Source organism: Phoca vitulina, unplaced genomic scaffold, assembly GCF_004348235.1.
Source record: "Phoca vitulina isolate PV1807 unplaced genomic scaffold, GSC_HSeal_1.0 scaffold62, whole genome shotgun sequence".
In the NCBI taxonomy this organism is placed as follows: domain Eukaryota; kingdom Metazoa; phylum Chordata; class Mammalia; order Carnivora; family Phocidae; genus Phoca; species Phoca vitulina.
Window position 1 is genome coordinate 1,300,659 of NW_022589765.1, and position 13,832 is coordinate 1,314,490.

The following is a 13,832-nucleotide window of genomic DNA, read 5'->3' on the forward strand; positions in this document are numbered from 1 at the left end:
CATGACCTGAGCCGAAGGCAGTCGTCTAACCAACTGAGCCACCCAGGCGCCCAAGAAAAAGTTTTTAAAGCAGTAAGACAAAAGAAGACAGTAATTTACAAGAGAGAACCCATAAAGCTAGCAGGGGATTTTTCAGCAGAAACTTTGCAAGCGACAAGGGAGGGGTGTGATATATTCAAAGTGCTGAATGGGAAAAATCTGCAGCCAAGAATACTCTATGCAGCAAGGTTATCATTCAGAATAGAAGGCAAGATAAAGAGTTTCCGAGAAAAACAAAAAACTAAAGGAGTTTGTGACCACTAAACCAGCCCTGCAAGAAACATTAAAGGGGACTCTTTGAGTGGAAAGAAGAGACCAAAAGTGACAGTATAAAGGTAGGAAACACAAAAGCAGTAAAAATGAATATTTCTGTAAAAAATCAGTCAAGGAACTCACAAAAAATAAAAGGGTGTAAAATATGACATCATATACCTAAAACGTGGGGACGAGAGGAGTAAAGAATGGGTTCAAACTTAAATGACCATCAACTTAATATAGACTGCTATATGCAGAAGAGGTTATATACAAACCTAATGGTAACCATACATCGAAAACCACTAATAAATATGCAAAGAATAAAGAGAAATATACCCAAATATGTCACTAAGGAAAATCAGCAAACTGTGAAAGAAAGACAAGAGAAGATCAGAGAAAATCTTTGGAAACAACCACAAGACGAATAAATAAATACATATCTATCAGTAATTACTTTGAATGTAAATGGTTGAAATGCTCCAGTCAAAGGACTTAGGGTGTCAGAATGGATAAAAAATAAATAACAACAATAACAACAACAACAACAAACAATACCCATCTATATGCTGCTTACAAGAGACTCATTTTAGATCTAAAGACACCTGCAGATTGAAAGTGAGGGGATGGAGAAACATCTATCATGCAAATGGATGTCAAAAGAAAGCCGGAGTAGCAATACCTATATTGGACAAAATAGACTTTAAAACAAAGACTGTAACAAGAGATGACAAAGGATGCTATATAATAATAAAGCTAGAAGATATGACAGTTTTAAATATTTATGCACCCAACATAGCAGCACCCAAATACATAAAGCAGTTAGTAACAAACGTAAAGGAACTAATTGATAATAATACAATAATAGTAGGGGACTTTAACACCCCACTTATACCAATGGACAGATTATCTAAACAGAAAACCAGCAAGGAAACAATGGCTCTGAGCGACACACCGGACTAGATGGATATATTCAGAAGATTCCATCCTAAAGCAGCAGAATACACATTCTTCTCAAGAGCACAGGGAACATTCTCCAGAATAGATCACATATTAATCCACAAAACAAGCCTCAACAAATTCAAAGGGATCAAAAGCCTACCATGCATCTTTTCTGAACACAATGCTATGAAACTAGAAGTCAACACAAGAAAAATCTGGAAAGACCAGGTTAGATAACATGCTACTAAACGATGAATAGGTCAACCGAGAAATAAAAGAGTAAGTCAAAAAGTACATGGAAACAAATGAAAATGAAAACACAACAGTCCAAAACCTTGGGATGCAGCAAAAGTGGTTTTAAGAGGGAAGTTTATAGCAATACAGGCCTACCTCAAGAAGCAAGAAAAATCTCAACTAACAACCTAACCTTACACCTAAAGGAGCTAGCAAAAGAGCAACAAAAGGCTAAAGCCAACAGAAGGAGGGAAATAATAAAGATTAGAGCAGAAATAAATGACATAGAAACTAAAAACAATAGAACAGATCAATGAAATCTGGAGCTGGTTCTTTGAAAAAAAATTAATAAAATTGATAAACCTCTAGCCAGACTTATCAAAAAGAAAAGAGAAAGAACCCAAATAAATAAAATCACAAATGAGAGAGGAGAAATAACAACAAATACCAGAGAAATACAAACAATTATAAGAGAATATTATGAAACGCTATATGCCAACAAATTGGACAACCTAGAAGAAATGGATAAATTCCTAGAAATATATAAACCACCGAAACTGAAACAGGAAGAAAGAGAAAACTTGACCAGACCCATAACCAGCAAAGAAATTGAATCAGTAATCAAAAAACTCCCAATAAACAAAAGTCCAGGGCAAAATGACTTCACAGGGAAATTCTACCAAATGTTTAAAGAAGAGTTAATACCTATTCTTCTCAAACTATTCTAAAAAGAATAGAAAAGGAAGGAAAACTTCCAAATTCATTCTATGAGGCCGGCATTATCCTGATACCAAAACCAGATAAAGACACCACTGAAAAAGAGAACTACAGGCCAATATCCCTGATGAACACATATGCAAAAATCCTCAACAGGATACTAGCAAACTGAATCCAACCATACATTTTAAAAAATCATTCAACACGATCAAGTGGGGTTCATTCCTGGGTTGCAAGGCTGGTTCAATATTTGCAAATCCATCAACAAGATACATCACATCAGTAAGAGAAAGGATAAGAACCATATGATCATTTCAATAGATGTGGAAAAAGCATTGACAAAGTACAACATCCATTTATGATAAAAACCCTCAACAAAGTAGGTTTAGAGGGAACATACCTCAACATAATAAAGGCCATCTATAAAAAACCCACAGCTAACATCATGTTCAATGGGGAAAAACTGAGAGCTTTCCCCCTGAGTCAGGAACAAGATGAGGATGTCCACCCTCACCACTTCTAGTCAACATAGTATTGGAGGTCCTAGCCACAGCAATCAGACAACAAAAAGAAATAAAAGGCATCCAGATCGGTAAGGAAAAAGTCAAACTTTCACTATTTGCAGATGACACGATACTATATGTAGAAAACCCAAGAGTTCACAAAAAAACTGCTAGAACTGATAAATGAATTCAGTAAAGTTGCAGAATACAAAATCAACATACAGAAATCTGTGGCACTTCTATACACCAATAATGAAGCAGCAGTAAGGGAAATTAAGAAAGTGGTCCCATTTACAAATAAGATACTGAGGAATAAACCTAACCAAAGAGGTGAAAGACCTGTAATCTGAAAACTATAAAATACTTAGGAAAGAAATTCAAGACGACACAGAGAAATGGAAAGACATTCATTCCATGCTCATGGATTGGAAGAACAAATATTGTTAGAATGTCTAAACTACCCAAAGCAATCTACACATTTAATGCAATCCCTATCAAAATACCAACAGCATTTTTCACAGAACTAGAACAAACAGTTCTAATATTTGTATGGAACCACAAAAGACCTCAAATAACCAAAGAAATCTTGAAAAAGAAAAGCAAAGCTAGAGGCATCACAATTCTGGACTTCAAGTTATATTACAAAGCTTTAGTGATCAAGACAGTATGGTACTGGCATAAAAATAGACACATAGAGGGGCACCTGGGTGGCTTAGTTGGTTAAGTGTCTGCCTTCAGCTCAGGTCATGATCCCAGAGTCCCAGGATCGAGCCCCGCATCAGGCTCCCCACTCAGCGAGGATTCTGCTTCTCCCTCTCACCCTTGCTCATGCTCTCTCTGTCTCACTCTCTCTCTCTCTCTCAAATAAATAAATAAATAAATAAATAAATAAATAAATAAAATCTTTAAAAAAAAGTAGACACATAGACCGATAGAACAGAATAGAAAGCCCAGAAATAAACCCACAACTATATGGTCAGTTAATTTTTGATAAAGTAGGAAAGAATATCCAATGGGGAAAAGACAGTCTCTTCAACAAATGGTGTTGGGAAAACTGGACAGCCACATGCAAAAGAAAGAAAATGGACCACGTTCTTATACCATACACAAAGATAAATTCAGAATGGACTAAAGACCCAAGTGTGAAACCTGAAACCATCAAAATCCTAGAAGAAGACACAGGCAGTAACTTCTTTGACATAGGCTGTAGCAACTTCTTACTAGATATGTCTCCTGAGGCAAGGGAAACGACAGCAAAAATAAACTATTGGGACTACATCAAATAAAAAGCTTGTGTACAATGAAAAAAACAATCAACAAAACTAAAAGGCAACCTACAGAATGGGAGAAGATACTTGCAAATGGCTTATCTGATAAAATATCCAAAATGTATAAAGAACTTATTAAAACTCAACACTCAAAAACAAATAATCCAATTAAAAAATGGGAAGAAGACATGAACAGACATTTCTCTAAAGAGGACATCCAGATGGCCAACAGTCACGTATGAAGATGTTCATCATCACTAATCATCTGGGAAATCACCTCACACCTGTTGGAATGGCTAAAAACAACAACACAAGGGACAACAGGTGGTGGTGAGGATGTGGAGAAAAAGGAACACTTGTGCACTGTTGGTGGGAATGCAAACTGGTGCAGCCACCGTGGGAAACAGTATGGAGGTTCCTTCACAAAGTTAAAGATAGAACTACCCTATGATCCAGCAATTGCATTACTGGGTATTTACCCAAGGATACAAAAACAATAATTCAAAGGGATACGTACACCCTTATGTTTATAGCAGCATTATTTACAGTAGCCAAATTATGGAAACAGCCCAAGTGTCCACCATCTGATGAATGGATAAAGAAGATGTGGTGTATATGTACACAATGGAATATTATTTGGCCATAAAAAATGAAATCTTCCTTGGGGTGGCTGGGTGATAGACACTGGGGAGGGTATGTGCTATGGTGAGCGCTGTGAATTGTGCAAGACTGTTGAATCACAGATCTGTACCTCTGAAACAAATAATACATTATATGTTAAGAAAAAAAAAAGAAGAAGATTGCAGGAGGGGAAGAATGAAGGGGGGGAAATCGGAGGGGGAGATGAACCATGAGAGACGATGGACTCTGAAAAACAAACTGAGTGTTCTAGAGGGGAGGGGTTTAGGAGAATGGGTTAGCCTGGTGATGGGTATTAAAGAGGGCACGTTCTGCATGGAGCACTGGGTGTTATGCACAAACAATGAATCATGGAACACTACATCAAAAACTAATGATGTAATGTATGGTGATTAACATAACAATAAAAAATTTTAAAAAATAAAATCTTCCCATTTGTAATGACATGGATGGAGCTAGAGAGTATAATGCTAAGCAAAATAAATCTGCCAGAGAAAGACAAATACCACATGATTTCACTCATATGTTGAATTTAAGAAACAAAACAAAGGAGCAAAGAGAAAAAAAGAGAGTGAGACAAATCAAGAAACAGACTCTTAATTACAGAAAACAAACTGATGGCTACTAGAGTGGAGGAGCATGAGGGGATAGTTTAAATAGATGATAGGGATTAAGGATGAGCACTGGGTGATGTATGGAATTGTTGAATCACTATATTGTACACCTGAAACAATGTAACAGTGCATGTTAACTAACTGGAATTAAAATAAATATTTGAGATGTTTTTAAAAAGCACATTTCAATGAACCACGTGTAAGGATTCTAATTAAGTAGGTCTAAAATGAGGCCTAGGAATTTTTGAGCTCCTTAATTATTTAATTTTATTTTTTATCAAGTTTACAAAATGGCAAAATTATAATGCTAAAAGAAAAAAATGTGACAAAGTTTTGTGGCCTTGATTTGAAATTAAATGTTTAACAATTCTCAAAATAATTCTCAAAATCACAAGATACAAAACTGATGAAATCACCAATAGGAAACAGGAATTTTTGTTCAAAAATGGGTATCAGGAGTCTGGTATTAAGGAAATGTATGCAACATCTAAAATGGATAAGGAGTTAATGTGTAGAATATACAAAGAATTTCTGAAAATCAACAAGAAAGGAAATATAATGACAAAAAGAATAAAGAACAGACAATTGATAGAAATGCAATTGATTGCAAGCACATACATAGAAGCTTACACTTATTATTAAGTTGAGGAATGTGAAGTAAAGCAAATAATTTATACCAATTTATGATCAGGAAAAAATGTATCAGTTGGATATAACCAAGTATTGTCAAAGACATGGAGAATTGTTACACTTAATAGTAGAAGTATAAAAAGTGGATAGCCATTTGAGAAAACAATTGGGTAAGATTTAGTGAAATTAGGAGTATGCATAACCATATGTGCCACTGTCTGATGTACACCCTAGAGAAAGTTTAAAATACGACAATAAGAATATATGCACACATATTCACAGCATTATTTGGGAACTGGATCTTTGGAGGCAGTTCTGGGATAATCACAAGAAGAAAATATAATTACATATGTTAAATACATACTATGGATTACAAATCAGTAATTACAGCAATGAACTTGTATGTTACAAGACATGTGTCAAAAAATATTATTGGATTTCTATTTCTGTCATGATTAAATGAGTTCCTCCTGGAGCGTACCTTCCCATAAATAACATCTACCAATTATGAACAAAATTTTTAAGGAATGAAAAGGCAAATTAATAAATAACAATGACAACAACAACATCAACAAAAACTAGATTAGTGTACTGAAAAGTAACAAAATTCTAGGCAAACTCAAATTTGAAGGAACATTGACATTTGGAGGAAGTGCAAAGTGGGGACAAGTATCTCATTTTTATAGCTTTTATCTTTAGGATAGATTAAAACCTCCACCATGTGAGGTGTTTACAATGGTGCACTGTAACTAATTTATATTGGCTTGTGAGAGCAGATTATGGACATCACTTCCCAACAATGTTCAGCGAAACACATAGTTTGAAATTAGCTAAGATGAGAATTTTTATACAATGGAAATCAGAAAATGCTAAAATTAGAATTATTTTCAGATATCCAGTTATTAAATATTTAACAGTATACTCTGAGTATTTAAAATTGGGTTGAGAAGCTCATAGTCTTTCTGGCTTAAAGATCCAGAAGACAGAGTTTGGGGCAACCACAACTATAAGAAAGTGATGGGGAAAATCTGTAAAGGAGATAAACAGAGAAGGAGCACCCCACATTCTGTGTATAAATTCTGCCCAGATCTCTGCTGGTCCCAGAATTATGCATGTGCACAGCAGGTAGCAGAAAATAGTCTCAATAAAGATAAAAGAATGAACTTGGATTTGAGCTCCCACACAAGAGACAGAGGTTGCCATTTGAGTCCAACCAAGTTAATTGCTTGATAAAACAAAATGACTCTTCAGAGTTATAAAACAAAATCCAGCGCCTCCTCAGATAAACAACTCTAAATAATCCATAAGTCAAATGAGAAATCACATAGGAAATTTTAAAATATTTTTAAATGAATAATAATGAAAATGTAACATTAATATTTGTGGATTGCAGAAGATGGCAAAATCGGGATCCTGAACTCATCTCCTCCCATGAACACACCAAATCTACAGCTACACATGGAGCAATTCCCTCTGAAAGAAATCTGGATACTAGCCAAGTGACTCCTACACACTGAGTGAATGAGAAAATATCTACATTGAAATGGGTAAGAAAGGCTGAGACACACTCTCACCCACCCCTGACACAGCAATACACAATTGGGAGGGAACTCACAATTTCCAGCTTCTTCCTAAGTAATGTAGGGTTTGGACCCAATATCCAGTGCCCCAACTTTTAACATTTCTCCCTCAGGGACAGGCCCCCAAAACATGTGACTCTGAAAGCCAATGGTGCTTATATCCACGAGACCCACAAGACTACAGTGAACAAATCTTAATGGAGATATGAGGACTTGCTGTAACTATCTCCCCAGGGCTCAGTGCTGAGGGAATAGACAGAGATGCCCAACTTCCAGTCTTTACCAGAAAGAGGCCCATTTGCATACTTTGAAAGCTGTTGCCTGAGGGTCAGGCTTCTACTTTAGCACATCTCTAGGAGCTGATGGCAATCTTCCCTCTGGTCCACTCCAGGTCACTGATGTGTGAAGAATACTTTACACATGTTTGGTGGACCATCTTTTGATTGCCTGGTTCTGGTCGTCAGCAAGACTTGCATTCATGAGCCCCATAGGACTATAGCAAAGAAACAGTTCTTAACCAGCTATTCTCCCATGGCTCAGCACAGAGAGAGTAGACATAAATACCCATATCCCAGTCTTTCTCTGAAAGAGTTCTAGTTTCATACCTTAAAAGCTGTTGCCTGAAGGTCTGGCTTTCAATCAACCTACATCTAGGTACGGACTGAGATGCTCCACTTTGGTATACTGACAAGCCTTGACACAACTTCAACTACTGGGAGCCACTAAAAACAAAGACAATGATAAAAGTTTGAGAGAGGATCAATAGCTTGGGCTGGGCTAAACAATAAGATTTATCTCCTACACAAGACCAGCCTGTCAAGACTGAATGAGATGACTGTTTTATCTAATGTGCAGAAACCAGCACAGAGAGTTAAGGAAAACTAAGAAACAGAGGAATGTGTTCTAAACAAAAGAACAAGATAAAATTCCAGAAACAGACATAATGAAACAAAAATAAATTATTTACCTGATAAAGAGCTCTAAATAATGGTCATAAAAAATACTTACTGGGGTCAGGAGAAAAATTCATGAACAAAGTGAGAATTTCAACAAAAATACAGAAAATATAAGAAAGTATCAAACAGAAATTATAGAGGTAATAAATACAATAGCTAAACTAAAAACTTCAATAGAGGGATTCAAAAACAGATTAGATCAAGTGGAAGAAAGGATCAGCAAACTCAAAGACAGGGGACTAGGATTCACCCAATCAGAGGAGCAAAAAGAAAAAAATAAGAATGAAAAAAAGGAAGATAGCTTAAGGGACTATAGGACATCATCAAATAGAGCAAACTTTGTATTACATGGGACCCAGAAGAAGAGAGAGAAAGGAACAGAAAGCTTATTAGAAGGAATAATGGCTGAAAACTTCCCTAACCTGGGGAAAGAAACAGACATCTAGATCCAGGAAGCCCAGAGAGTGCCAAACAGACCTACATTGAGATACATTATAATTAAATTGTCAAATGTTAAAGACAAGGAGAGACTCTTAAAGGCAGCAAGAAAACATAACTCGTTACATGCAAGGGGACCTCCATACAACCACCAGCAAATTTTTCAGCAGAAATTTTGCAGGTCAGAAGAGAATAGCACAATCTATTCAAAGTGCTGAGAGGAAAAACAAAACAAAACAAAACAAAACAAACAAAAAAAAAACCCCTGCTAACCTAAAATACCCTACCTGGAAAATCTATCTTTCAGAACTGAATGACAGATGAGGATTCCAAACAAGCAAAAGCTGTAGGATTTCATTACCACTAGACCAACTCTACAAGAAATGCTAATGGGACTTCAAGCTGAAATGGAAGGGTGCTAATTAGTAACAGGAAAACATAAAATATGAATCTCTCTGGTAAAGGTAAATATATAGTTGAATTCTGCATATTCTAGTTTTGTAATGGTGGTGGGTAAATCACTGTTAAATTTAGTATGAAGATCAAAAGATAAAAGTATTAAAAATAACTGCAACTACAATAATTTGTTAATGGAGACACAAGCTAAAAAGATGTAAATTGTAAAATCCAAAATATAAAATGGGGTCAAGAGTAAAACTGTAGAGCTTTAATATGTGTTTGAAGTCAAGTTATCAGCTTAAAATAGACTGTAATAAATATAAGAGGCTTTATGTAAGCTTCATGGCAACCAAAAAGCAAAAACCTATAGTAGATATATAAAAGATAAAGAGAAAGGAATCTAAGCATACCACTACAGAAAATTCATGGATTGCAGCTAAAACACAGCTCAAAGGAAAATATATAGCTGTAAATACATATATTAGAAGAGAAGAAATTTATAAAATCAGTGACGTAAGATTCCAACATAAGAAGATAGAAAAATGCCAAAGTAAATTAAGTAGAACAAAGGAAGTAATAAAAATAGGAGCAAATGGTATTTGGTTTTCTCTGACTAATTTCACTTAGCATTATATTCTCTAGCTCCATCACAGAATTTAAAAAACAAAACAAATGAGCAAAGCAAAAAAAAAAATAATAATAATTAAAAAAAAGAAGAGAGAAACAAACTAAGAAACAAACTCTTAACTATAGAGAACAAACCTATGGTTAGAAGAGGGCAGATGGGTAAGGGGAGGAAATGGGTGAAAGAGGTGATGGGGATTAAGGAGTGAACTTGTGATGAGCACTGGGTGATGTATGGAATTGTTGACTATATTGTACACCTGAAACTAATATAACACTGTATGTTAACTATACTGGAATTAAAATAAAAACTTAATAAATAGGGGCACCTGGGTGGCTCAGTTGGTTAAACATCTGACTCCTGATTTCAGCTCAGGTCATGATCTCAGGGTTGTGAGATCAAGCCCTGTGGGCTCTGAGCTCAACAGGGAGTCTGCTTGAGATTTTTCTCTCTCCCTCTCCCTCTGTCCCTCCCCCTTCTCTAAAATAAATAAATCAATCTTTAAAAAACTTAATAAATAAAAAAATAGGAGCAGATATTAAAGGTATAGAAATTTTTAAAAACCAATAAAGAATAGCAAATTCAAGAATGGTTTCTTTGAAAAGAACAAGAACATTTTTTTTTTAAGATTTTATTTATTTATTTGACAGAGAGAGACAGCGAGAGAGGGAACACAAGCAGGGGGAACAGGAGAGGGAGAAGCAGGCTTCCCGCTGAGCAGGGAGCCCGATGCGGGACTTCATCCCAGGACCCTGGAATCATGACCTGGGCCAACGGCAGACACTTAACGACTGAGCCACCCAGGTGCCCCAAGAGCAAGAACATTGTTTAAGCTATTACTAGAGTGTTCAAGAACCAAGAGAATAAAATTACCAATATCAGTAATGTTAGAAGGTATATCACTATATATCCTACAAGTATTAAAAGGTAATAAAATAATATTATTATCAACTTTATGTGAACAAATTTGACAACTTAGGTAAATGGATAGATTCCTTGAAATATACAATGTATCAAAATTAAGATTAAATATCTTAATAGCCATATATCTACTAATAAAATTGAATTCATTATCAAAAATCTTCCCTCAAAGAAAACTCCAGGTCAAGATGACTTCACTGTTGAATTCTATGGAACATTTAAAGAAAAAATAATGTCAATCCTACATAAACTCAGAAAATGGAGGAGGTCAGATACACTGATATCAAAACCTGATAAATATATAGCAAAAATCCTACAACTCAATAGTAATTTTTTTTTAAATCTAGGAAAAAATAGAGACAAAACATTCAAACATACAGTCACCTAAAGAAGTTATATGAAAGGTCAATAATCACATAATTTATCTTTGGAGATATACAAATTAAAGCTACTACTGACCCTCAAATCTGGCTACAGTTAAAATAACAGGCATTACCAATGTTGGTGAGAATGTATAATGGTACAACCACAATGGAAATAGTTTCTTCTACATTCATCTACACTATAACCTACTAATTCCACTCCTCAGTATTTCTCAAGAGAAATGAAAGTACATGTCCTACAAAAATAATTGTACAAGGATTTTTCATAATAAGTTTATTCATAATAGTCAAAAACTGGAAACTATCCAGGTGCTCATCAATAAGAGAAAGGATAAACAAAGTGGTTTGTTTATACTGTAGAACACTACAGTGATGACAATAAGACATAAAGTTCTTAGTGAAATAAGCCTTATACAAAACTATGTACTATGTGATTCTATTTACATGAAATTCTAAAGCAAGCAAAATTAATTTATGTTTGAAAAAAAGTAAAAATGGTACTGTTGGAGGTCGAGAGTAGAGATTTATGTGGTGGAAGGGGTAGGAAGAAAATTTCTGGTATTGCTAATGTTCTATATTTGGGGTGGAGTTTAGATTACAAAAGTGTATGAATTTGTCACATAAATATACACAAGATTTGTGTTTTTCATTTGAGTAAATTTTAAATAGAAACACCGCACTGGGTGTTATATGAAAACAATGAATCGTGGATCACTACATCAAAAGCTAATGATGCATTGTATGGTGACTAAGATAACATAATAAAATAAAAAAAAAACGCTGTTAATAATTATTGAACCCTAGCTGATATATGTTCTGAAATATTTATGGTGATATATACTAATGTCTACAAATTATTTTAAAATATTCCAAAAGTCAAATGGGTTAATAGATGGTAAAGTTTGAAAAGACAGATAGATATGTGGTAAACTACATATAGTAAAATATTACTGGTGGAATCGAGGTAGTGGATATATGAGCATTCACTCTAAAACTCACTAAACTGAACTGTATGTTTGAAAATCATAAATGCATTTCCAATTATTTGTATATAATAAATAATAAGATGTTAAAAATAACTTCAAAATAGTAATGAAAATGTTCAAAAGTAAAAAAAATATTATGTATATTACAAAATTAGAAAGGTTTATCCATGTAGTTGCAAATGACAAGATTTCCTTTTCAAAGTAATATTCCATTGTATTTATATACCACAATTTTTTTTAAAGATTTTATTTATTTGACAGAGAGAGAGAGAGAGAGAACAAGTAGGCAGAGAGGCAGGCAGAGGCAGAGGGAGAAGCAGGCTCCCTGCTGAGCAGAGAGCCCAACGTGGGGCTGGATCCCAGGACCCCGAGATCATGACCTGAGCTGAAGGTAGACTCTTTTTTTTTAAAAAAAAAGATTTTATTTATTTATCTGACAGAGAGAGATAGCGAGAGCAGGGGGAGTGGGAGAGGGAGAAGGAGGCTTCCCGCCGAGCAGGGAGCCCGAGGCGGGGCTCGATCCCAGGACCCTGGGATCATGACCTGAGCTGAAGGCAGATGCTTAATGACTGAGCCACCCAGGCACCCCCGAAGGCAGACTCTTAACCAACCGAGCCACCCAGGCGCCCCATATACCACAATTTCTTTATCTATTCATTTATCAAGAGACACAGGTTGTTTCCATGTTTTGGCTATTGTGAATAATGCTGCAATGAACATGAAAGCAGATATCTCTCTTATATAGTGACTTAATTTCCTTCAAACATAGACCCAGAAGAGAGATTACTAGGTCATTTGATAGTTATATTTTTAGTTTTTTGAGGAATGTCCATCCTGCTGGTAGTGAGGTGACATCTCATTGTGATTTTGATTTGCATCTCCCTGATGATTTGTGATGTTCAGCACCTTTATATACCTGTTCTTAGAAGACACATTGCTTAGTGAAGCAAGTCTCTCTCTCTCTCTCTCTCTCTCTCTCTCACAAACACACACACACACACACACACACACACACCTGCATTATCTTACTTAACATGTGAAATCTAAAAAAAATCAAATACATTGAAGCAGAAAGTAGAAGAGTGGTAACCAGGTATGAGGGAAGTGGAGGAAATGGGGAGATGTTGTTCAAAGGGTACAAAGTTGCAGTTATGCAGGATAAGTAACTCTAGAGATCTAATGTACACCATGATGACTATAGTTAATAACACTGCATTGAATACTGGAAATTTATTAAGAGAGATTTCAGCTGTTCTCATCACAAGCAAAAAAAAAATAACCATGTGAGGAGATGATATATTAATTAGCTTGACTGTAGTAATCATTTCACTTATATGTATATCAAATCATTGTGTTGTATGCCTTAAATATATATGATTTTTATTTTTAAACTTTTTAAAAATTAGAAAGTGTGGTTGAATTTAAAAAATTAAAAATTAAGTGAGCTCTATAACACACTACCATTTTGTATATTAAATATATACACACAACAGTGCTAATTTTTAGAACATTGCAAACATATTCAAAGGAATATACTGAACATACTAAAATAGAAGCCTATGAGGAGGATGGGAATTGAGATCAGGAATGAATAGGGGAAATAAATAAGAGCTGCCTTCTATAGATTGATAAAGAGAGTGTGCCATGAATACTTTAAGTGTCTGTGCTTAAAGCTCCAGAAACAAAAGAAAGAGAAATAAAGAAAA